The sequence below is a fragment of the Myotis yumanensis genome, unplaced genomic scaffold (assembly GCF_028538775.1).
Source record: "Myotis yumanensis isolate MYYU_CA2020_CCGP unplaced genomic scaffold, mMyoYum1.0.hap1 SCAF_9, whole genome shotgun sequence".
NCBI classification, from domain to species: domain Eukaryota; kingdom Metazoa; phylum Chordata; class Mammalia; order Chiroptera; family Vespertilionidae; genus Myotis; species Myotis yumanensis.
In genome coordinates this window covers 14,021,399-14,048,639 of record NW_027223760.1, presented here as the reverse complement: position 1 = coordinate 14,048,639, position 27,241 = coordinate 14,021,399, and the positions used below count along the sequence as shown (strand labels likewise).

Below are 27,241 nucleotides of genomic sequence, written 5' to 3'. Positions count from 1 at the left end.
TCTGATGAACAGAATAAACTGGTGAATGGAATAGAATCAGGGGCATCGAAATAGAACAGACTGACAATTCTCAGAGGGAAAGGGGTGTGGGGGGTGTAGGAAGAGATTAGACAAAGATCTTATATGCATGTATGCAGTACCTATGGACACAGACAATAGGGTGGCAAGGGCCTGGGGTAGGGTGGGAACCGGGTGGAGGGGAGCTATGGGGGGAAAAAAGAGGGACATCTATAATAATCTCAACAATAAAGATTTTAAAAAAGAGAGAGAGAAAGAAAAAAAACAGCATGGTAGTAGCATTAAAACAGAGATATAGATCAATAGAACAGAATAGAGACCCCAGAAATAAACCCATGCCTTTATGGCCAATTAATATTTGACAAAGGATGCAAGAACAACAATGGATAAAGATAATCTATTCAATAAATAGTGTTGGAAAACTGGACAGATACATGCAAAAAAAAAAAAAGACAACAAAAAACTAAATCACCTTCTTACACCATACACAAGAATAAACTCAAAATGGATTAAAGATTTAAATGTTAGACTCAAACCATAAAACTTGTAGGAGAACACATAGGCAGTGAAATACTGGAATTTCTCAATAGCAATATTTTTTCTGATATATCTCCTCAGGTAAGGGAAACAAAACAAAAAAAATAAACAGGACTATATCAAACTAAAATGTATTTTTGCACAGCAAAGGAAACCATCAACAAAATGAAGAGACACCCACTGAATGAAAAAAGCATATTCACCAATGATACATCTAATAAGGGATTAATATCCAAAATTTATAAAGAAGTTATAAGACTCAACACCAAAAAACAAACAAACAATCCAACTTAAAAATGCGCAAAGAACCTGAATAGACACTTCTCCAAATACGACATTCAAATGGCCAATAGACATATGAAAAGATGCTCAATGTCACTAATCATCAGAGAAATGTGAATTAAAGCCAAAACAAAAGGATTATTAAAACAAATCCACTCCCAGTTCTGTTGACCTTAATAAAGTTTCCTAAAAGAAGCTGTCTTATCTTCTGAAGAAATGGGACCTTGACTGGCCAATGGTTTCTACAGAACAGGTAGAGATTGGAGCTGAAATCTGTCCTCAGAGTTTACCTCTAAGTTTACTTTAGAAAGGATGCAAAATCACTAATTTTGAAATAACTCACCCCTGGTTACATGAGCAAACTTCCTCAGAAAAATCTCTTGGAGGGGCTTATCATGGTACACAAGGGTCCAGGGACATTAATTTCATTCACAGCTGTATACTGATATCTCTATATGACATTAGGAAGCCTGGAGTGAATCAGTCAAGTGTGAACGGTCTTAAACATGATTTCTTGCCTGGAATCCACTGTGCAGCATTAACAATGAACCAAATGAGATTAGTTATAGCTCACTGGTGGATTGTGTTTTGCTCCATCTGAAGAACTTGGCAACAGCATTAAATAACCTCCATACTGTTCAATTAGTACATTTCCCAGAAAAAGTGGACAACCATTTTTGCTTTATAAGATGGAGGCCTTGACTATATGCTGTTACACTTCTTGTATTTTCCAATCATTTTTATCCCAGGTTAGTTGAAAGGCAGAAGAGGAACTCCTTAGGTTTATTATTAAGGAGTAAAAACAACATTCAAATAACTCCACATATTATAAGCAGTTGTAGTCTCAACCCTTTGGAAACCAACATTAGGATCCAAGTGAAGAAATGCTATAGACTGAATATTTGCGTCTCCTCAAAATCCCTATATTAAAACCTAATCCCCAACTTGATGGTATTAGGAGGTGTTACCAGAGCCTGTGGAGTAGGAGGCTTGGCTCTCCCCTCCTTGGGTCTTGTCAGCAGGGAGAAAGATTTCAGAAGAGTGACAGACAGCGGTATCGAAGCAAAGTAAGTGAATTTATTAATGCACTTGACATAAAACTCAAGTGAGCAACTCAGCCAGTCTGAGTGCCCTGCCCACTGGGGCTTAAGGGTTATATATCTTCTTGTTGCAAGCTTCCAAGTCCTCCTCCCCTGGTATTGGGATTAGCATACTGGGTTTCAAGCCCCCCCCCCCCCCCCGTCATTGAGGTTTAACTATTGATAATCTTACCTTGACCGGTCTCGGGACTGCCTGGGTATGATAATAACCTGCTCTCTGCCTTAGCATCTATCTCTCCTGCCTCACAGAGATGGTGCTTTTGGGAGGAATTAGGACAGAAAATAGTACCCTCCTGAATGAGATTAGTGCCCTTATAAATGAGACCCAGAGAGCCCCCATGCCCCTTCTGCCACATGAGGACACGGGAAATGCAGCCATCTATGAACCGGAAGCAGGCCCTCACCTGACACTGTCAGCCCATACCTTGATCTTGGACTTCCCAGCCTTTAGAAGTGTAAGAAATAGATTTCTATTGTTTATAAACCTCCCACTATATGTTATTTTTGTTATGGTACCTGAACAGACAAAGACAAGAATCAACATTCAGGATTAAGGTAGATAAGATCACATAGCAGGGCTAACTCCCTCCCACTCCAAACCCAGACCTTGACTGTGATTTACAGGCTCACTGCCAGGTAAGAAAACGAAGTGAGTAGCTAAGACAGTGCACTGACACTACTAGGTATGTGTAGTTTTCTGCCTACAAAGTTATCACCATCTAGTGGAGAAAAATGCTTTGGAACAATAAGGCATTATGCAAATGTGCAAAACAATTCAAAATGCAGTAGCACCGGTTATGCTTTGGATATAGGAAAGAGGTCCCCTGAAGCTTCTGGAGCATATGAACAACATACATTACCCAACTGTGTTTGAATTGGACATATGAGATAGTAGATTTAAAGAGTGAGCAGTTTATTAGCAATGTAGGCATGAGGTGGTCACCAGTCAGCCCAGATCACGGCCCTGAAGAGGAAGATTTAAGAAGGGGAAAAGGGTGGTGCCTGATGCATATTAGACATTGAAGATAAACCTGTCACAATTATACTCACTCTAGGAGTCCCAACCCAAAGCCACATTCACAAAGGCTTTCTCGATGGATACAGCCCCAGCTCCCATCCTCTCTTATACCCACATCATAGTCTCCCTTGCATCATAGATATTGCTATTATTAAGCTATGTCGACATAAGAAATGCCAGGGTTCATGTTCCAGCATCTAGAAGGGTTTAGGAAATCTGGAGAAGGGGCCGTGTGTAACTTGAAGAGTCCAGAGACGAAGTATAATTTTGAAAGGTGTTTGGGGGTCAGAGGAGCTTAGCTAAAAGGAACTAAGATCTCCTTGTCTCAGGACCCCATGCTTTTTATTAACACAAATTGTCCTGGGGCGAGGCAGAGATCTACACTTCAAAGGGTCAGGTTTCATATATCCATTGTCAGATTTGGGGGAATCGCCTATGGCTGTTCAGGTGTTTGGCCAGTAGGAGGCAATAACATGCAGATTAAGATGCCCTGAGCTGTCTGGCAGCAAACAATCATCCCTTTTCAGGTTTGAGGAAATGCCATCGGCCATTCCCAACAGGTGACAACATATGTGACTCAGCCCTTGTTGAGTCCCCAAGTTCCATCAACCTTTTGATGAAACTCTTGCAATTATGACATGCTGGGATTGGCTTCCGCCAAAGAAACATTTAAACCTGTAGAGAATTTTTAGAAGTTTATGTGAGCCAAACTGACAACAATGGCTGGGAAGCAAAATCTCAACAGATTAAGAAAATTCTCCAGAGAATGACAGTTTTGCACCTTATTTTATCCATTACAATCAAAGGAGGAGGTGTAAGGGGGTTACAAGAAATTCTTTGGTGATAGATTAGGGAGGTGGGAGAAAGCAAAGTGAGAGGGGGTGGGAGTAGGGGGTGAAGGAATCCCTGGGATTGGATAAAATCTAATTCCCCTACTCTTACTACATCCTTATGGAGAAAAACACATATATGCCTCATTAGTGCCACTGCACACACAGTCCATCACCGTTCCATTCTCTGTAAGACCTTGTGTGGCACATAATCATTTCTCTTCTTTCCATTTCTGCTCTTCCCAACATTCATCACAAAAGTCCTTTCCCCAATTCTCTTCTCTTCTCTCATTCTAGCCACCAAACAGGCCATAATGCTTCTTACTTAAAAGATAAAGGCAGCCACCAGCTAGGAATTCCCTTATTTTCTGGTTCTCCTCATTTCTTGACATCCAAATACAGCCACATGCATCAGTGTTTTACCATGAAAACGCACTGTCCTGATCTCCTGGTGCAACAGCATCATCTCTGAGGACCACAGCTGCTGCCCCTAGAGGTCCAGGCCTGCATTTGCTTTGAGTCCAGGTTTCCCACATGCCGCCCCAGCCTGTGACAGAGTGCTGAGGGGATAGTAGCAGGCCCGTTCCTGTGGGACATGGGACTCTTTACCTGGAGACCTGGCACTCCGTAGGCCTGCTCCCAACTTCCTTGGAACTGTGCTACTGCTGAAATGCTTCCTGCCTGATCCCCCTTTCTTCACAGGTGTCAGAGCTCCATTGCATTGTCAAGAGTCTCCTTGCTTTCTCTTGGCCCCTCCTCATTAGCCTTCAAAAATATTTTTCCCAATAAATCTCTTACAGATCAATTACATCTTGTTGTCTGCTTCTTAACCCAAACTAAGACACGTTTTGTCACAAGAGAAACAATTTTCGCTTTCACCTACACCAGTGGTCGGCAAACTGAGGCTCGCGAGCCACATGCGGCTCTTTGGCCCCTTGAGTGTGGCTCTTCCTAAGCCTTAGGAGTACCCTAATTAAGTTAATAACAATGTACCTACCTATATAGTTTAAGTTTAAAAAATGTGGCTCTCAAAAGAAATTTCAATCGTTGGACTGTTGGTATTTGGCTCTGTTGACTAATGAGTTTGCCGACCACTGACCTACACCATGACCCCCAGGACCTCACTCCTTCAAAACCTACTTGATCCACTTTATCTTCCCTTGTTGTAGTTTTTCCCTTTAAGCCAGCAGGTAAGTCCAAAAAGTCCCCATTAAAAAATAAAAAGGACCCCTTTGAAGCAACTGACATCTCTGTTCATGTCTTCTAATCCAGCCTTTTTCTTCCCTCCTTTACTTTTTAACCAACTAAAATGTGCTCTGTAGTGAAACTGCTTTTCCTAAAATCACCAGTGACTTTCTAATTCCAGAACCAATGGGTGTTTTTTAAGCTTCAATTGCTGTATTTCCATGCTGGATTTGGCCCTATTGGCCAAGCCTCCCCTCCCACCCACCACCACCACATAGCCTTTCTCCTTTCCTGGCCTGGGGACACAAAGCTCTTTCAGTCTTCTATCTCCTCCCTGGCGGTTGCTTCTCAGGCTCCTTCACTGTATCTATTCACCTTTAAAGTCCAAGCACAATCACCTTTGCACTTGCTCTTCTACTCACCACACTTTCCCTAAAGAAGCTCATCTGCTCCCACGGTTTTAACCACCTCTCTGATGATGTTTATCCAAAACTCATATCTGTATGGTAGGTTGTAAATACTTAGATGCAATTGACTTTGAAATGGATATCAGGTGATTGCCTTGAAGTTGACATGTGCACACCTGAACCTGTTCCTTTTCTTTTACCTTTATGAGATCTTATCCTTGGGTCCTTATCTTAGTTGTCAGGAACATAGAGACATAAAACATGCAAGTCACCCTTATTTCTTCTCTCTACTTAGAAACTTCATGGATAATGGTTTCTAGCAGGCACTACTGAGCTTAGTTCTGTACATCTCAATTTCAGGTAATAATGGGATATCTAGAACGCCCTGTATATAAAAGATAGGAACACCAGAAAGAAGATGACAAGAGAAAAGCAGAAAAATAAAGTTGGGCATAATAAAACTTAAAATTGGAAGGACTACCTGTTCACTTCTCTGCCTTTAGACAGATATGAAAATAGTATCCTTATCCTCAGTTTACAGATGCATAGCTTAGCCCCAGAGTGATTATCTCAAGGCTGCCTATCACGTCTGTTGTCAAAGGGAAACTAAGACCCAGGATTCTGGTTTATTAGTGCATTGCACCTCAGGATAAAAGATGGTGGCTGACGGATGGCAGAGAATAAATGTAAGGAAGGTCATGTCTTCCAGCAGAGGCTGTCCCACTGTTAGCGTAGGTAGCTAGATATTAATGAAGGAAGAGAGAAAAGGGACACAGACATGACTAAGCATAATTAACTCAGGAACAGAAGCCTGCTGACTTCATCAGGAAGTGACAGCTGCACACACTCCCAAGGGAACCACCAGTCAGTTCCCCACAGATCCCCGCTGGAAGGGAAGGAACAATGAAGCGGGAGATAGGCACATGCATAGTAGGACCCAAATGGGACTACAGAGGTCTGTCGGTCTAGCCTGTGGAAAGAATGGATTGGTTGGGGCATGGACCCATCAGTCGCCTGCAAAAGCTTGAAAATTGATTGGGTTTTTTCGAAAAAGCACCTGGTCCTTCCCAAACCAAAGATAATATAATCCCAGCTAACACAGAACTCTCTCACCTGCAGGGTAACACAGGCTCATGCCATTCATTCATTCATTAGTGCCTTCTCTCCATAGCAGCCATGTGGGACTAGCAGTCACCTGCAGCCCAGTGGCCACCGCAGCCTCCTAACATGGGCCCCAGCTAAGGCACAGCCAAAGAAACAAGCTATCCTGGTGGTGCTAAAGGCTTTAGAATCGATGGCACAGATCTTAGGGCCTTGACCATTGTTTTGGGCTTAATGAAGACAAGGCTGAACTTTTTCCACGGGGTCGGCGGGCGGTGGGCGGGGAGGGGGGGGGGGGACAGATGGAGATGAGGCATTGGGAACCCAGCGGCTCTCCTCAGGGGCAGCCTTCTATTTCCACTGCTTTTGTTTTGCATCTGGTGCCACAAAGCTATCTTACTATGCCAAAATCTCCCGTAAGGGTCCCTGAATGCTTTCCTTGAGATCCCATGAAAGAGCATGCTTTCTACAGGCAAGACCACAAAATGGTGAGACAGAAGGAAGGTAGGTAGATAGGAGCAGGACCATGGGAAGGGAAAGTAAAACCCCGGAACCCAACTAGGTGGAGTTACTGAGACACTCCCAACTGGGTGGGGAAGTAAGGGTGGGCACATGAGGCATGAACTTTTAAATGTGTGGATATTGCTAAGACAGACAGTGTGCAGGTAACCAATCACAAGGCAGAAAGACATATAAACCAATCCCAAGGACGTTGCTAAGGCAAAATTCTTTGAAAGGACCAATCAGGAACTAACATAAAAAAGCGGGCACAGTTCCTTTCTCTACCCCCACTCCCAGTGCAGCGCACAATGGATACCTGGTGTTCCTGTTGTGGGGGAGCACATCCCCCATCGCCCACGTGGCTTATGGCCATGTGGGCCCCCACACAGGGATTAACAGACTTTAACTAGCTTGGGTGCTGAACTGCTCCCGACTGTAACATGGAAAGGAAGCTCTGGACACTGGGCTGCTCCTGCAACCCCAGCTGCACCTTTTCCAGGACTGGCTTCTCTCAATACACTTCGGTTCCACTAACTATTTTTGTCCAGGACTTCATTCTTCAATTTCGAGAGACAATGAACTCAGACTCAAAAACCCACATTTTGGTTTCAACGGGACACAGAGACATCTTTCAGAGAAAGCTCCACTCTCCTTACTCCACTCATCTCTGAGTACAGGGCTCAGAGAATCTCAAACACCATCAGGTCGAATCTGTATAAACAGATTAAAGGGCAACTTAATCTCCTCTTCTATCACCTGAAAGAAATCAGTATTGCTCTAGCTAGTTTGGCTCAGTAGATAGAGGGTCAACCTGGGGACCAAAGGGTCCCAGGTTTGATTCCGGTCAAGGGTACATGCCCAGGGTTGCGGGCTCAGTCCTCAGTGGCGGACGTGCAGGAGGCAGCCAATCAATGATTCTCATCATTGATGTTTCTCTCTCTCTCTCTCTCCCTTCCTCTCTGAAATCAATAAAAATATATATTTATTTAAAGAAATCAGTATTATCTTCCTCGATGATAACCCACTTCATTACTACCAAGTGTGAGAGGCCTTCAGGGTAAGTCATTCTCCTAAAATCCATGAACATCTGTAAATATATTTCACAAGAGCAATCTCATTGGCTGCAAGAAAATCATGGTAGAGGAAGTTCTGGATGCCCTAAACCAGTGGTCGGCAAACTGCGGCTCGAGAGTCACATGCGGCTCTTTGGCCCCTTGAGTGTGGCTCTTCCACAAAATACCGACTTCTGCGCATGGGCCATGAAGTTTCAATCACACTGTACATGCGCGCCCGCAGGTGGTATTTTGTGGAAGAGCCACACTCAATGGGCCAAAGAGCCGCATGTGGCTCACGAGCCGCAGTTTGCCGACCACTGCCCTAAACTGACAACAAGTAGAAATCTAACACATTTTTAAAAATCCATTTCATATAGGTACAGTGGGGCCTTGACTTACGAGTGTCCCGACTAACGAGTTTTTTGAGATACCAGCTGTCTCTCGACCGATTTTTTGCATTGAGTTGATAGAGTAATTTGAGTTAACGAGCTCCTTAAAGAGCTCGGTCTCCGAACGAATTAAACTCCTAAGTCAAGGCCCCACTGTACCATATTTTATTTATCCATTTTCCTATTGGTGGGCTTTATTCAGATTGTTTCCATTTCTTAACATTGTTTTTGGTATTAAAATCAATGCCATGGTAAAATCTTTATATTCTACATTTTAGTATTGGTAATTTTGTTTCTGTGGGAGAGATTTCTAGAGATGGTTTTGCTGTGTGAAAAGGCAAAGGCATTTTTTAAATTACGAGGTGTATTACCTTACATTGGAACATTCTCTAACTTATGCAAGAGAAAATCACAAGTCCTAAAAGGCATCAGTTGTGCTAAAGCCCAAGATACCAAACCTAAATTTAACATCTAACCTAACTGCATTTTTAACCCTTCCCAGAAGTTAATTACCAGCATGGAATTTTCTGGTAAGCTCAGAGGAGGTAATCTGCCATGTGGGCCCTCTCCCTCCCTCTCCCCCATCCAGGGGAAGAAGAGGCAATCTGCATAATAAAGACCCCTGCTGCTCCCTTTCTCCAGGGCCTGGTCTAAAGTAATCCTTCCTTTTCTTTTGTTAACTGCTTGCTTGCCCCATCTTTCTGTCTATAAAGAGCTTCCATTTTGTATGACCTCTGAGAGTATTTGCTGCCTGATTCAGGAATCTATCTACAATAATAAAAGCATAATATGCTAATTAGGCTGGACATCCTTCCAGATGACCTTCTGGACAAAGCTGGGGCTGTGAGGGAAGCCCAGGTCCCAGAGGAAAGCCGGTGCCTGCAGCAGGGGGAAGGCCTACTCTTGCACAAATTTTGTGCATTGGGCCTCTAGTATATATATAAAAGTCTAAGCGACCAGCCAACCGGCCAACTTGTAGCTATGATGCGCACTGACCACCAGGAAGCAGATGCTCAATGCAGGAGGGAAACCATAGGCATGGAAACATGGAACAGAGTGATGAATCTTAGAGGAAAGGGGGTAGGAGGGAGAGTGGGAAGAGATTAACCAAAGATCTTATGTGCATACTAGAGGCTCAGTGAATGGATTTCTCAGCCTGGCCTTCGGGGATCATCCATAACCAGCTCTCCAACATCCCCTGACGGTCCCGGATTGTGAGAGGGTGCAGGCCAGGCCGAGGGACCCCACCAGTGCACAAATCCATGCACCGGACCTCTAGTTATTTAATAAAGCCAACTAGATAATAAGGAGAAAATTCTGAGATGAACTGAATTAAATTACATCAGGCCAGACTGTGGAAAAAGAAACAAGAGGTCAATCAGCAACTGCAGGGCAAATCAACAAAAGATAGCTTACATTCCTGAATCTGTGTTGAAACTTTGAATTAACTTCCAGGTGACTATTTCCATGATTTTCAAGAGAGAATAGCCAGGTGCCAGCAACTCTGAAGCACTTCTACTTCTTGCTTATGCATGAACTTTTCAGACTTATCCATAACCAGTCCAAAGGAACAAACACTTAATCCTTTTGGACTCTGTACCTATCCCAGAATTATTCCCAATTAACCTACTCTCACCCCTTTTATTTGTAGCTAATGCACATTCTTTTTTAAAAAAATATATTTTATTGATTTTTTTACAGCTAGGAAGGGAGAGGGACAGAGAGCTAGAAACATCCATGAGAGAGGAACATCGATCAGCTGCCTCCTGCACACCCTGCACTGGGGATATGCCCACAACCAAGGTACATGCCCTTGACTGGATTCTAACCTGGGTCCCCTCAGTCCGCAGGCTGACACTCTATCCACTGAGCCAAACCAGTCAGAGCAGCTAATGCACATTCTTTTTGTTATTATTGCTAATCCTCACCTGAGGATATTTTTCCATTGAATTTTAGAGTGAGTGGAAGGAAGGGGAGTGACACACAGAGAAAAACATTGATGTGAGAGAGACACATCAATTAGTTGCCTCATGCATGTGCCCAGACCAGGAAAGAATGTGCACCCCCATAGTAATAAGCCATTGAGGAACCAGGGGAGGGACTCACACACTAGGGATAAATTGCTTGTTGTAACTGCCCTGGGTATGCCTACCTACCAGACACCTCATCTTGCAAGACCTCCATTAAAAGTTTCCCTTTCACTGTACTTTCTGTCTCTGAGGCCATTATTTGAGTTTGGACAGGTGAGCGTGTTTCTCACAATGAGCATGTATATGTTTGTCTTTCCCACCTAGCACTGTTGCTGGTGGTTCATACTGCAAGCATGCCCCAGCACCTGGTCATTGTCTGGCTAGCATTAGGCTCAATAAACCCTTTCATTCAGAAGAGCTTTTGGCCATGAAAGGTTTTTGTTTTACATAGATCTTCAAATTTTGGTTTTTTGAACAAAATGAATGTATCTCAGAAAGCGGTCACTTCCTCCTCTTACATTACTGAATGTTGTACCTTACAAAGCAAAGGGATCCCATGAATGGGCACTCCAGGGGCACAGGTAGAGCTTTCTGCTCCTTGTGGGCAACCACAGATCCTTTGTTCCTTCTGATACTCTGAGGAAGTGAGGAGAACTAAAACAGGGCCTACAGGGGTCTACCTGGCACTGTCCTGCCTGCCTCTTTCCCCTCATTCTCTATAGTACATCTCTGGCTTCCTAGGTTGAAATCTTCCAGGTTTCAGTGTTACTGGGCCAAAGGTGTTTATTTGCCTGCACACATCAAAGCCCAATCAAAGGTGAACAGTTTACAGTAGCCAGAAAAATAAAGGTTTATAAGTTGAGGAAATGGCACCAAGCCTGGAGTCACAGGTAAGCAAGTACTCAAAGACCTGGCTCATCCTGACTAGTTTGGCTCAGTGGCTAGAGCATTGGACTGTGGACTGAAGGGTCCCGGGTTCAACTCTGGTCAAGGGCACATGTCCGGGTTGCAGGTTCGATCCCCAGTGAGGGACATGCAGGAGGCAGCCAATCAGTGATTCTCTCTCATCGTTGATGTTTCTATCTCTCTCTCCCTCTCCCTTCCCCTCTTAAGTAAAAAACACACATACACACACACACAAAAACCTGGCTTCCCAGTGGCTTCCAGGGGATGGGTTATGTAGGAGAAAAATCACTAATCATGGTGACTATTATGACCCAGCAATTTCACTTCAGGGGATTTATCCAAAGAAACCCAAAACATTAATTTGAAAGAATATATATCTGTCTATGTTCATTACAGTATTATTTACAATAGCCGGATATGGAAGCAACCCAGGTACCCATCTTCAGACAAGTGGATAAAAAAGCTGTGGTACATATATACAATGGAATATTACTCTGGCAATAAAAATAATGAAATCTTACCATGTGCAACAGCATGGATAGACCTAAAAGGTATTATGCTCTGTGAAATAAATCAGTCAGAGAAAAACAAATACCATATGATTTTACTTATATGTGGAATCTAAAGAACAAAATCAATAAACAAAACTGAAACAGACTCATAGAACAGAGAGCAGACTAGTGGTTGCCAGAGGACATGGAGTTTGGGGGACTGGGAATACCCAGCAGGTTGTGAAGCACATAACTGTACAGCCACTGTGCTGTGCAACTGAAACCAGCACAAAGTAATATTGGCAGTAACTGTAATTGAAAAATAAAAATTAAAAAAAGAAAGCAATTCAGTTGTTTAATCAGAATGACTACATAACATAAAGTGACAGCAGGCAAAATAGTAGGTATTTCAAAGGGGATGATCAGATTCCTTAATGAGAGAAACACAATAAATGCTATTGCCAAGCTGTAAATCAATAAGTGATTCAGAAAAAAAATTATGGTGGCTAAAGAAGCTGGGGTCATGGGTGGGGAGTAGTTGATCATTATATCAGGTCCTAATGTCAGCCATGGAGTTGTTATGCCTCTTTTCATGAGGATGTGGTCCATAGGGTTGTCCATTTTCATGGGCCTGGTGCTGAAACCCAACTGAAGGGAAGATATTATCTTTAGCTTGAACAAAGCTCTGTTTGTGTGGTCAATGGCCTGAGGTTTTGTTCTTAAAAAAATACACACACACACACACACACACACACATATATTATTATTATTATTGACAGTATTACAGATGTTCCTCATTCCCCCTTCCCCTTTTCACCCCTCCACCTAGCCTCTAACTTTCCAGGCCTTCACCACACTATTGTCTGTGTCCATGAGCTATGCATATAAGTATATAAGTTCTTTGGTTTATCTCTTCTCATCCCCTTCTCCCTTCCCCCAGCCCCTAGAGATATGTCAGCCGGTCGGTTCCATGCTTCCATGCCTTGGGTCTTATTTTGCTGGTCAATTCATTTTGTTCATAAGATTCCACAAATAAGTGAGATCATGTGGTATTTGTCTTTCTCTGACTGGCTGATTTCACTTAGCATAATAGTCTGCAGGTCCCTCATGCTGTCTTAAAGGGTAAGAGTTCCTTTCTTTTTACAGCTGCACAGTATTCCACTGTGTAAATGCACCGCAGCTTTTTATCCCTTCATCTACTGCTGGGCACTTGGGCTGATTTCAGATCTTAGCTATTATAAATTGTACTGCTATGAACATAGGGGTGCATACAGTTTGATGATGACTAGAATCTGATGTCCTAAGGATTTAATGATTAAGGAAGGGAGAAAGGAGAAAGGGTCATGTTAAAGAAATGGAGTTTCTGTGTGGTTACACCAGTTGTCCTTCTTTCTTACTTCCAACATACCAGACATAGGGCTTTCCCATTTCTATTTCCTCTGCTTGGAAATATCTTCCCCAGGACCTCTACGAGGCTGGCCAAGTCTGGTCATTCATGCATTAGCTAAAATTTCACCTCAGGGTCACCTTTCAGGGCTACTATCTACCCTTCCTTCTTCATACTAATCCTCTCCATCATGCTATGTTTACCTCCCAGCACTTTTCACTATTTTAATCCTGCTGGCACTATATTCAATGCCCCCAACCCTGACCCCTTTTCCATCCATTGCTCTCTATTGTCCATTACTTATGCAATAGCTGGGGTGGTGGTGATGGTTATGGGGTGAGGAAGTCCCCTATAAATCTAAATAAACTCAAGTTATTCTCCTGCTCAAACCCCCAGACTGCTTTAATTAGAGTATTAGCTCTTATGTGGTTTACTAGGCTCTGTTCCAGTTCCAAACTACTGTTCAATCCCTTTCCTTCTATTCTTTCCTGGTTCAGTACCAGAGGCCACACTGGCCTCCTGCTATTCCTAAATATACTTCAGGGCCTCCAGGGTCTTTGTGCCTCATTTCTTCCCATTAGAACACCAAACCGAGACATTCATAGGACTCATGCCTGGGCTTCCTTCACACATACATCATAACCTTCTTCCCCTCTACCACTTTGCCCTGCCTTTTATTGTTTCCATAGCACTTATTTTATTTGTTTACTTATTCATGTATTACCCCTTTATCAATTGAATGTAAGTTCTGTGAGAGCCTGGACTTTGCTCTTTCTCCCCTTTCTTCATCCTCAGTGACCTCATGGACAATTCTCAAGAAATACTGTTTGAGAGCACAAATAAAATTATGTTTGTATATTTTTTTCCAACTAGAATGTAAGCTCCTTACAAACAAGGCCCTGGTCTCTCTGACCAATTCCTGTGTCCCTGGTGCCCAGCACTGTTCTTGGCCGCATGAGAACCTCTCAATGACTGTGTTAACTGGCCAGAAACATGGCACTGATGGAGCTTCTTGGGACATGATGGTGATTATTTATTTATATACAGGTATTCGTTTGAATCATATTTACTTTTGTATAAAGGGATTTAGAATATCTTTAAGACAAGCTGTACTGAGTTGAATAATGTCTCCTCAAAATTCATGTCCATTTGAACTTGTGAATGTAACCTTATTTGGAAAGAGGGTCTTTGCAGGTGTCATCATAATAAGTTAAGGATGAAGGTGAGCCTTAATCCAATGGCTGGTGTCCTTATAAGAAGAGAGAAATTCTAACACACAGAAAACTCAGGGGGAGATATTGGAGTGACATATTTACAAGCCAAGGAATGCCAAGGATTGCTGGCAACCATCAGAAGCTAGGAAGAAGCAAGAGGGAATCCTCTAGAGCAGCAGTTCTCAACCTGTGGGTTGTGACCCCTTTGGGGGTCAATCTTTCACAGGGGTCATCTAAGATCATCGGAAAACACATATATAATTACATATTGTTTTTGTGATTAATCACTATGCTTTAATTATGTTCAATTTGTAACAATGAAAATACATCCTGCGTATCAGATATTTACATTACGATTCATAACAGTAGCAAAATTACAATTATAAAGTAGCAATGGAAATAATTTTATGGTTGGGGGTCACCACAACATAAGGAACTGTATTAAAGGGTCACAGCATTAGGAAGGTTGAGCACCACTGACCTAGAGACTTCAGAGGGAACATGGCCCTGCCAACACCTTGATTTTGGACATCTGGAACTTCTAGAACTTCCAGGCCTGCGAGAGAATAACTTGCTGTTGTTTGGATCCACCCAGTTTGTGGTACTTTGTTACAGAATGATCAGGAAACTTATAATACATCACTTTTCTTTAAAAAAATACTATTAACCAAGAGATATAATGGTGTCAATATAAAAAAGATGTTGAAAACAAAATGAAAAGAGAATCTACTAAATGGGAGAACATATTCACCAATGGTATATCTGATAAAGGATTAATTTTCAAAAATTTATAAAGAACTTATAAAACTCAACACTAAAAAAAACAAACGTTCCAATTAAAAAATTGACAAAGGACCTGACTAGACACTTCTTCCAAGATGGGCAATAAACATATGAGAAGGTACTCAATGTCACTAATCATCAGAGAAATGCAAATTAAAACCACAATGAGCTATTACCTCACACCTGTCAGAATGGCTACCATCAGTAAATCAACAAATGTTGGTGAGGATGTGGACAAAAGGGAACCCTTGTGCATTGTTGGTGGGATTGCAGATTGGTGCAGCCACTATGGAAAACACTATGGAGTCACCTCAAAAAATTAAAAAAATAGAACTGCTTTATGACCCAGTGATTCCACTTCTGGGAATATATCTGAAGAAGCCAAAACACTAATTCGAAAGAATATATGGACCCCTGTGTTCATTGCAGTGTTATTTACAGCAGATGGACCTGGAGAGTATTATGCTAAGTGAAATAAGCCCGTCAGAGAAAGACAAATACCATTCAATTTCATTTATATGTGGAATTTAATGAACAAAGTAAACTAACAGACAAAATAGAGACAGACTCATAGATACAGAGAACAGACTGACAGCTGTCAGAGGGGAGGGGGGTTGAGGGGCTGGGTGACAAAGGTGAAGGGTTAAAGCAAAAATAACAACAAATCATACACACAGACAAGAGTATGGAAGTTCCTTCATTTTGGATGTTGAAGATTCTACAAAAGACAAGATTATTCCAGGTTAGGAACTAACTGTGAACTGGCCGGACCTGCTGGGCATTTGCCTGAAGAAATTAGGAGCTATTTCCTCATGCCAGTGAGTAAGTGCTCAGTTTACTAACAGGTACAGTGAGCAAGCACACATTGCTCTCACCTTCACTTACAGAAAGCTAAGAACAGAAGCAGTGCGTCTTCTAAATACCTGAGACTGCCTCCAGGAAAGCCAACATGAATGTAAGTATAACACATAACACACCTAGACAGGTCTAATACTCATTAAACTGCAGGATTATGTAAGAATGACATTTACTGGCCTACACTCTTAGGGTAACATAATCCTAGTCAGTTGTGGTTATAAATATATATGAGTAACAATACTTGAGGGAGTAGTTTTCTTTCCAATGTGAGACATCAGAAAACAGGAATTGAGAAAACTAAACCTGCCCTATAGAAAAATAACTTTATACACGTAGAAAAAAACACTCTCTCATCTGCTCCCCACTCCCTCTTCCTGAGTAAAGACAGGAATGTTGAGGCCAGTAGGGATGGAGAGGGCTGGATCCCAGAAGGCAGCAGGCCTACTGTTGAGGTCTCATGGGACACTCGCAAATATTCTGTGATGTGCAGAGGGATGGGAGAAAGAAGAGATTTCCTGGTCTGTTCCAAGGGCAGAGCAAGTTTCACTCCCTCCTGGAAACTTCTGCTCCAGCATGGGAGAAAGGAAAAAGTGGAAAAGGCCGCAGTCCCCTTTATAGAAGGAGTTGTTGAATCTATCGCACATTTTGAAATTATTCTTTTTTGTCAGGAAACAATAGTCAATGTCAGGGATTTCATATGGTTCAACCTAGTGCGTTCTGCCTGTATTTTTCCAGAGAGGTAGCTTCCTTCTCTGCTCCTGGTGGTGAAAGGAGGCGTAACTTCCACCCTGGGTCCAAACTGAGGTTTTCCCCTTGTGCATAATACAAACAAGGCCTCTGCTGCAGAGCCTGGGGGTTTAACTCTTACCTTTCCATGTCACACCAGCAGAGCTCCATAATATTTAATTTGAGGAAGGAGAATGTTTAAGTCAAACCTAGAAGTTGGCATTTCTTTGTGCCATGCCAGCACAGCCAAGGGTGAACCTGAGTGAGGGCGGAGAAGGATTAGAAAAGACAGACAAGAGAATAAAGCTGAGGCTGGGTGGGACGCTGCCCTCTCTGATGGAAAGACAGTGCCATGGACTACAAGCCCAAGCTGTGTCTTTGTTTTATAGACAGATTCCACGAGGCAAAGGGTGTGGTCAAGATGTTTACAGCATTCTCGTGGGTTTCAATCCTACTCAACTACATGCACCTGAACTCTATCAAGCCCACATCACTCAGGCACCTGGGGCCACGTGTTCGGACCATAGGTTCAAGCTTACAACTACAGCTGTTGGCTATAACTGTGCTGGGAGGGCCCTGCCCTCCAAGCTGGGACTTGCACGTGGCCATGAGAGGACTGTGCCCTCTCATCAGTCCGAGGCTTGAACCTGTCCAAACACTGTAGCCGCTCTCCACATTTCTTTATATTTTTCTCTTGTGTATCACTTTGTTTTAAATATCAATGATCAGTTTACTGTATTATTTCAATGAAGATGACCCTGTCACCATCTTAAAAACACAAGGAAATAGATGCTATGTTCTCTCCAAGCTCTTCTCCAACTAGAGCGAGCCTAAAGACCTGTCACCATCCACCCGGGACTGCACGCCAAAGACACAGAGCCCGCCTAGTGAGAGCCGATTGCCTCAGGCATTCTGTTAGCCACCCTGACGAATGCCACACTGGCCCTAAGTGTCCATTAGAGGAAGTAAAACTGGCCACAGTAATAAGGTGTGTTTGGCATCACTGTTTTTATTGTTTTTGTCTTCATAGCAAAAAGTTTGAAAGGAAGTGACTTTCTAAGCTCTGCAAGGATGTACTCAACAGCGCCAGATGGAAATCAGAGGGATAAATATCATCCAAGAAGTACCTGCATATTTCACATGTATGAATAGCATTCCCTTGGCCCCTCAGCTTGGTATCAGTCCCTGAGGCAACACTACCTTATATGGCTGCTCCAACGAAAAATCCATTAAAAGTGACCCTTTTTAGCCGATCTGCCTTCTCCCTGCTGCTTTCCTGGAGGCACAGATCTCACTGTTAGGTCTGATCAAATAATTGAATCGATACCCCGGCCCCTGGGAAATGACCTTGGGGCCACTTCTCAATGGACATTCCACTTGCTTAGACCACATTCCACTTGCTAAGACCATTATCTCCCCCTCCGGAGTTTCCCAGAATCCGGACCTGCACAGAGAATTCTCCGCCCAGAAAAAGCCCCCCTGCTAGAGTCCTTTAAAAACCTCTGACTCCTCATCTTTGGGTGCTGGCACCATTTTGGGGCTCAGCCCATCTGGTCTCCAGGTGACCTAATACATTTGTAATCCCTGACCTCGTGCATTCCTCCTTTGGCGACCCTAACACTCACTAGATCCAGGGCAAGCATGTTTCAAAAAGGTCCAGCACACATTCCTTCCGGGCCTCTTGGTTTGCCATGGGTCTGGCAGCCTAGGCAGCAGGAGCTGTGTAAAGCAATCTGGTAGACCTGACAAGATAATTTAGTGAAAGTTCTTCAAACAAAGAGGATGTGTATGCAAATAAAACAAAAAGAACCAAGCCTTCTGAGAACCAAATGAACAACAATATAAAAGGCCAGAAGCAGAGCCAAAACCATTATTTTTTAAAGCCTGAGAAGTTAAACATAATGCCAGCTAGTTGTGTTGACTTGTCTTTCTTCACAGGGTTTTCTTGTTTCAATTAAAGCTTTGTCACCACCCTGCCCAATTCCAAAGAGCAAAGTAAAATGCAATCATCATGCTTTACATGCCTTTCCTACAATCTATTACATTCTTTTTTAAAAATATATTTTATTGATATTTTTTACAGAGAGGAAGAGAGAGGGATAGTGAGTTACAAACATCGATGAGAGAGAAACATCAATCAGCTGCCTCCTGCACAGTCCCTACTGGGGATGTGCCCACAACCAAGGTACATTCCCTTGACCGGATTCGAACCTGGGACCCTTCAGTTCACAGGCCGATGCTATATCCACTGAGCCAAACCAGTTAGGGCTATTACATTCTTGTTTGTTAATCCTCACCCGAGGATATTTTTCCCATTGATTTTTAGAGAGAGTGGAAGAGAGGGAGGGAGGGGAGAGCGAGAGAAACATCTATGTGATAGAGACACATCGATTGTTTGCCTCCTGCTCATTTCCTGACTGGGCTAGGGACTTAACCTACAACCCAGGTGCATGCCCTTGTCTAGGAATCGAACCTGAGACCCTTTGGTGTGACCGCCGATGCTCTAAGTCTAACCGGTGAGCCACACCAGCCAGGGCTAGAATGTATTATTTATATAGGAACTTTACTTAAGATTATATAGAGCATGTTATTGAAATATTGGCTTTTTCAACCTTAAAGGACAGAATATTTGATAAAAGACCTGATAGGGATAAACATTAAAAATAAATCCCCTAAAACAAGTGCAGAAAATATAAATGAAAGTCCTAAATGCACTTTTGAGTAAGATGAATTTTCACTCCCTTAAAAAAAAAGAAGAGTTCAGCTTTCTCAAAGGATGAAAATTAAGAGTAGTTCTCCCAGTGGCTGGCTCGCTGGGATGACTGCGGAGAATCACTGCCAGCTTCCACAGCCGCCCAGATGGTTTGGGGAGGGGTTGGGGGGCCCGAGCTTATCCAAACGTTGGCAGTATGTACTTTCTTCCTACCTGGCAGACCCTGTGCCGGGATCCGCAGTCTTTCCTGTACCTTCGTGCCAGGCCGACCCTGACCTGGATTAAGGATGAAACAGGTGCCTATTTAATCGACAGCGATCCCACCTGTTCAGGCCCATGCTGATGACCCGAGACATGGAAAGCTGATCGTTAACAAAGACCTTGCAGTGCAGGCATGGTGGAGGAAGCAGGATTTTACACTCTGGCCTCACTAATAAAACTCATAAAGGACGAAATTAGAGAACGAGACAGCAAAACCTCACAGGTGCCGGGGAAGCTTCCCGTGGACTCAGGGTCAGGAGGAGGAGCCCCCGCAGATGGTGTCCACCATGTCCGATGCTGGAAGTTTGAGCTGCTGGTCAGCACTGTCTCTTCCTACAATGATGGGAGTGAAGACCAGGCCGAGCTCTTCTGTGTGGTCTCCAAGGAGCGAGAAAGCCAAGATGTTGCAAGAACGGGGCTCAAGGATGTGAGGGGCACAGTGTTGACAGCTGACAAAACATCTTACTTTTCCCAGGAGGAAACGAATCACCACAGCGAGGAAGTGTGGCCGTGAGAAGAAACCTGCTTTTGACAATTTTCTAGAGAGATCTGGGAGTGAATCCTTTTTTTACCTCTCGGGTGGGGGGTGCAAGCCGGACCAGCTGTCCACGCCGGGCATCCCCCACTAGGAGGAGACGTGCTGGCCAGGCCTATGGAGCCTTGGCTTGGGTTTTCCAAGTGCCACACAGGCCCGAGGCAGGATGCTCCTGACCGACCCTTTACTCACCGAAGATCATTTAGAGGACAGCGTTCTTGGTGCTACATAAACAGTCTTAATGGAGCCTGGGCCTCGCTGGTAGGAAGTGGTCGCTGTGCTGTGGCCCCTAGGCTCTGGGTGTCTGCTGGGCCCTGGTCCTCGGGTCAGAGAGTCATGCAAGGTGTGATTGGCTGGTGGCTTCTCACAGCCTTGGGCAGCTTTTGACAGAGGTGGCCTCCGTACGCTTACTATTTCCTGGACGCCCACCCCAAGGCTGGGCCTCCTTCCCTGCTGAGCGCCCCTGGCCTGGCCTGGCCTGGAACAGTCAAGTCTTCTTCATTTGTATGTTCCAGGCGAGAGCCCTTTGCATCTATTTCCCAGTGTGGGTAGACTTCCCAGTGTTTTTACTTTTTTAGAAATGCCTAAAAGTGTTGCTGCATTTTGGGTTGATCTGTTAAGTCCTTTAAAGGGAGGTAGAAATTTTGTCTTGTTCCTCCCACCCATGGGGTCTTGGAGGAGCTGGCACCCGTCAATGCCTGTGTCTCGCCAGGGATGGAGGTCAGGCGGGAGGCCTGTCCACCTGGCTTCTGGGGCTGAAGTTCCGGGTCATATTGAAAATTGGATGTTTACAGCGCATCACAAACATTTCTCTTTCTTGCCGGCTCTTTCATTTTCTTTGTATAACTATGCAGTTCTCTCTGATATTTCTGGGATGTTTGAGACGCCACACATGGGCTCTGCCCACTTTACATGACATTGGAACTGCTAGGATTCCTTTAAAACCCGCTAGCCACATGCTTTGACCTTTCTGAGCTGGTCGTGCGTGGGGACTGTTAGAGTCGGGGGACCTGGCTCAGGCAAGCAGCTCTCTGTTTCCTGACCTAGGGCTTCCCACAGGAGCTGGGCACACGGACATGGGGGCTGCTAATATGTTGGGCAGAGGCTCTGGCACGTCTAGTTTCAAATGCTTCCAGAGGCATCTCACCTGTGCCCTCTTCTCCTTTGCCGATAAATAACCTGATTAACCAAGTTCTCCAGCAAAAAAAAAAAAAAAAAAAGTTTTTCTTACAAATTACATTAATATTCACTAGAAAGGTTGACAAAAAGTAGAAATGATCCTTGATAGCAATGGAGTTGACTAGAACAGTGATCATCCCTTTTCCCAGCAAATTTGTCTTAAAAAATAGTAAGGCCCTTAGATATATTCATGTATCAATTCTCTAAACCCCTCACAGCCACAGAACTGAAAGATTGATGACATAAACTTTGTTTTCTGACTTCAGTTACCCTTGTAGGTGCTGCTGACTGATCCACATGCAGAATGAATGACATCGGGTTGAATATGTGGAGCACATATGACATTGCTCCAAAGCCACCAGCACCCACATCTCCCTTCCATTTTCTCTAACTCACCGACCAGGCAGACCCCTGACTTTGAAAGAGAATGATTGCATTAAGAGGTAAGGGGATTTGACTTAACATAACTGATGAAAAAAGCAACACAAGTTCATGTCACCCCTCTCATCTTTGTGACTGAATAATCGCATTTGGACGCTTTCTTTGATTTGCTGTCCCTTTGCTTTCATACTGCTGTCCATTGGGTCTGAGTCAACACTAGAAATACTGAAAACCCTCTTGGGGATAGTTAGAACTTTCTCTCTACACAGAGACATGGGTCAGAAAATGCCCATATGGTCAGCAAGGAGCTGCACAGGCAGCTAATTCAGGCAAATAATTTCTAGGCGGTTCAGGAATCCCCAAAGCCTCGGGTTAAAAATCCCTGATGCTAGAGAAGCTGTCCAGGAAAGAGGTGAATTGCTGGGAACCATTTCTAGTTGGGGAGCCCCACAGTGAGAAGCCAAAAGTTGACTCAAACACTTCCCTTTGGAAGGCACAGGACTTCTCTGTGCTTTGATTATTCAGTAATTTTGCTGATATTGATCATTTCAGCGCTGAAGCCCTGGGACCAGGAAGAATTATGCAGCTGATGAGGAAATTCTCCATCCTACCCCAAGTTCTCACAGATTCTGACAATAAAATTCCATCACTGATTGTAATGTGCATAGAACTCCTTCTTGCGACTTTGAAAAGCCCTAGCGGTACAACTGCCAAGATGTGAGGTAGGATATCCCACTGGGGTTACTCACTGCCTGCTGCAAGGCTGGCCTTTCTCTTCCTGTAGCTTCACAACAAAGGTGGCACCATCCACATGCCAGCTCTCAGCCTAGATACTGATTGTCTTTACTACAGACACCTCTTATTTGCCTCTTACTGTTGGTATGAAGTAGATAGTTTCTGGGTAGTTGAACTCTGAAATGAGTAATCTGGAAATTTGGAAAACAAGTGCCAACAAAGATTTCTCAATAAAAGGCTGTGAGGATGGGGGATTGCATCTCAATTAGAACTTGGACAGACTCTAAGAATTTCTACCTGTCCTCCAATGCAGTGTTTTTTGAAAGAAAAACACAAGATGAGTCACAACCAAAGTCATAGGTCACAGGAAATAGAAATACCATGAGATCCATACAGGTCAGGTCTAAAGAGCATCAAGGACACCACGACTCTCACCATCCAGCACACACACTGGTGTTAGTATTCACTGGCACACACCCTGTAACATCCACAGCAAAGGCTTATACCCTGATATGTAAGAATAAGATGAGATGAGGGCTGCTTATGATTTGGATCAATGATCAAATTAGAGTCAATAAAAAGGCTTTAAAAAGAGAATCTTAAAGAAAATGGATAATCATTTTTCTAGGATGAATTCCTTAAGGCAAGGTGTTAGACAAGATCTCTAATTTTTCATTTCTGGGATTCATAGTTTTGAGGACATTTTAAAGTAAGGACTAAGGGAAGGCCAAGCAGTTTTCTCAGCTAGATTATGGAGAACATATTTTCTGTCTTAAAAAAAAAATGTTCTCTCAAAAGTGATATTAGATAACATGTAATTGTTTAGGCACAAAACTCTGAACTACCTGGAGATGTTTGCTCACCAGTAACCATTAAAGCAGCAGCCAGAGTAACGAGAGGCTCATAGCTTTTAACCTAGGTCATCACCTAAACTCTCATCCCCCAGGATTCTACATATTCCCCCAATCTGATCCCATCCCTCAGGTCACCCACATTCCCTCAGATCCTCCTAGGATGTCCTCTGGAATCATGCCCTCTCAGCGGAGTCTCCTGCATCTTTAAACACTTGGCTACTGTTTTCTTCACCACATTATTCTAATGAAAACATGGCTCCCTCTGAGATAACTGTTCTTCCTGGGGCCATCTAAGTAGTCTGCTTTCTTTCCCATGTATTTTATATCACCAGCCTTGACTCTTACTGTCCCATCTACATGTTGTACCTCTCTCCTTCACAAGTGTTCTTCTTTGTTAGCCCTGACATTATACTCTGCCACCTGACTGCACTAGGCCTTCTTCTTCTAGTCATGTATATTCTTTGGTATTACTATCCCTCATTTATTGAAGATTTTATCTTCAGATTCACTGTTACCCTCCTCTGGTATCATTCTTGGTGATTTTAATATCAATGTAAATAATTCCTTGACCTCTGAATTCACCAACCTCTTTTCCTCTACCTTACCTCAGCTACCCATTCCCATGCAGTACCCTGGCTTTGCCATTACCAATAATGCCTGCATCCCATCATGACCTCAATTTCAATCATTCTATTGTCTGATCATCTCTTTCCAACTACAAAAACATTGAGACCCCACAATATTTATAGTCCATTAAACCACCTACCTTTTCAATATTCCTCACCCATTCTGTGTCCTAATTTCTCCCATCACCTAGTTTATATTATCTGGTGCATAATTATGGCCATTCCTTTGTATCTCTCCTCAACCCCTTATCCCCCCTCTCTTCTGTTGTACTTGCTAAATCCAGTTCTCCACCTACTGTAGTCACCTATAAGGCTATACCTGTGTACCTGAAGATGGCTAAAAACACACAACCATTCTGACTAGTCTCTCCTCAAATGCATGAACTCCAATGCACATGGATCCTTTCCTGCTACCTGGCTATATTTTTAAATTTTCTTTGCCCATTCATTCTTATATGTGCCAAATAGAACTAGAATACTAGAAGATATTACTTTCTTTAGCTATCTGGGCATCTAGGCAGCATTCGTGGCGAACAAACATTTGTCCAGGGCTCCAAATGCCATCCAAGCATGCCACTCAAATATTCTTTTTTAATGTAGCATGGCTTCAAAAAATTGGGGGAAACTATCTTTTAAGACAATTCACACTTCCTTCTCCTTAAATCCCCAATATTTCCTTTGCCATTCTCATGCTCAATTTACAACATTCTTCCTATTTAATTGATAAAAGTTGAGTCATAAAAAGGTTTATCATTTCTCACCCCCACATTTATTAACCTACTTTCTCTCCTCTTCTATGAATAATGTTCATCCTTCTGACTAAATGTGATCCCTTCTCTTGTGCCCCAGAGAGATTCCTTCCCTCTTACCTGTTCAAGGTATTTGGGACTATTCTCAACTCCCCCTCAGCTCCACCAACTCCCCCTTCTTCTTAGTTAATTATCCCCACATCCAACACACCAATGGGATGTTATTTCTCTCATCCCAAAAATAAACAAAAAACAACTTCACTTTCCCATCCACTTACTCCCCATTTATCTCCTTTACTTCAAGCAAAATTCATAAATGTCTATACTCCCTGACTGTAATTTCTCTCATTCTAATTTCTTGAATCCCACTAAAATGCTCTTATAGAAGCCACCAATGGCATTTGTAATGCTAAACCAGTGACCAATTCTCCTTCCTCATATTAATTGACATACAACATTTGACTAAGTTGCAATGTGTTTCTTCTTGATACCCTTTGAACTTGATTTGAACACCATTCTCTCAGAATTCCCTTCCCTATACCATTTCAGTCCCCATCTCTTTTTCATGGCCTCCAAAGTTAGACCAACCTGAAGAACATCTGCTCTTGTTTCTGTCCTTTGGTTCCTTTGCTCTCCAGGTTAAGATACAGCTTGATCTCTAACTTTATATCAGTCCTACATCTTTGAAGTAGCAATGGGCAGAAGTTGCTATTCTGTGAGCTAATTGTCAGATGATGGCACAGGCACGCTCTCAGGTAGGAGAAATTTGGAATGGATGTGGCCTGAGGATAGATTAGTTCCACAGATTCTTACATAGCATTGGCTGTTGTAACTCAGCCGAACTGCAAACTGTTTGATTGCAGTTTCAAAACTGCCAGGCTGCTCTGTAAGATGATTCAAAAAATCCTGAACATATTCTGATAAAGTGGGATAATCCTCATAACATCCTCCTCATAACATCCTCCTCATAGGATTCTGTATAATTAGGATAACCTGAAGGATAAAATCCAGGGGTCCTCGCAGACAGCTTGGACATTCATATGGGAGCAACAACCACCTGGGGTTTAGCCATCACGGATTCCCAAGGTCCCACCAGCTTAGGAAGTCAAAGGGCCCCCTTTTTCCTCCCCACTCCTCCCTCCCTTCCTGCATTCCTTATTAGGGAGGCGTTCACTATCTGCCCTGTGTTCTTGGCTGGGGAAGATAATGGCTTGTTAGTTACAAGCTGGCTATAAACTGTCCACGTGGTTTGGCCTTTGCTTTAACTTCCCTGTAACTTTATGACCCTTTTTACAACTTTTAAACTTTTCATAACTTTCACAAATAGCTAGCTTTAGAAATCACTGTTCTACTTCCTCAAAATGCATCTCCATGCCTTATGCCTTCTATGACACCAAAGCCATGTAATTTCTTTTCAATTAGTTAGGATTCTTAGTTCTTAGAAGCTTTAATTTCTAATAACCAAGAACAGCAAACAGCTAGCATGCCTTAGATCAGTGGTCAGCAAACTGCGGCTCGGCAAACTGCGACTCACGAGCCACATGCGGCTCTTTGGCCCCTTGAGTGTGGCTCTTCCACAAAATACCAACTTATACACATGGGCCATGAAGTTTCAATTGCACTGTACGTGCGCGCCCGCACGTGGTGTTTGTGGAAGAACCACACTCAAGGGGCCAAAGAGCCGCATGTGGCTCTCGAGCCACAGTTTGCAGAACACGGCCTTAGATTGACCCTTATGAACATATTTTAAACACTCTTTCAAAGCACACTTTTAAGCAAGCAAGAGACATTGTAACAGCTCTAAATCCACTTGACAGATCTTATACCATAAAGACAAAAGCAGGCAACCTAGGAATCCATGGGTGACAGCTGAGAAGGAAAGTGAAAGAGAACTGCCAGCTTGAGACAGGTGCCAAATTAAGCAGCTGGTGGGCAGCCGGCAATGTCTCCAAAACTCTAAAGGGGAGAGTGAAGGAAGCGATAGAGTCCGCTACGTACCAGTCAGCACTGAAATAGGAGATTATACAAATTCCCTGTATGGCCAGCAAATCGGACACCCAAATGACAAGCTGGAACTCTTATTGCAGGTTCTTGTCCTATGAAGTTTGAAGAGTAAAATTCATGGACAAAAGCACTTTAAGCAAAAGTGTGAAAGTTTATTGCAGGCCTATACAACCTCCGCCTGGGGAGGGGTCTCCAAAATGGGAAAACCCCCTTCAGTGAGTCTCTTTGTCTGTGGGTTTATAAATGTGGGCAGCTTCTGTTTGCACATACTACTTTCTAATTGAACTCTTCCTCATTTCATGTCCCTTTGTGTGTTTCCTTCTCAATTGGCCAGTTTCCCTCTTGTCTATTTAATATCAGTTTTAAAGTTTCAAAGCTCACCAGCCCCCTCCTCCCCCCTTCCTGTAACCTTCCGCTATTTCTGTGCTTGTGAAATAAACAATCTG

The 27,241-nt window shown here is 43.2% G+C and overlaps 1 pseudogene; it reads left to right on the top strand.

Moving 5' to 3' along the window:
- The first annotated feature begins 7,992 nt into the window (after positions 1–7,992).
- On the top strand, positions 7,993–20,246 carry LOC139016792 (BTB/POZ domain-containing protein KCTD5-like; annotated as a pseudogene).
- The last annotated feature ends 6,995 nt before the right edge of the window (positions 20,247–27,241 follow it).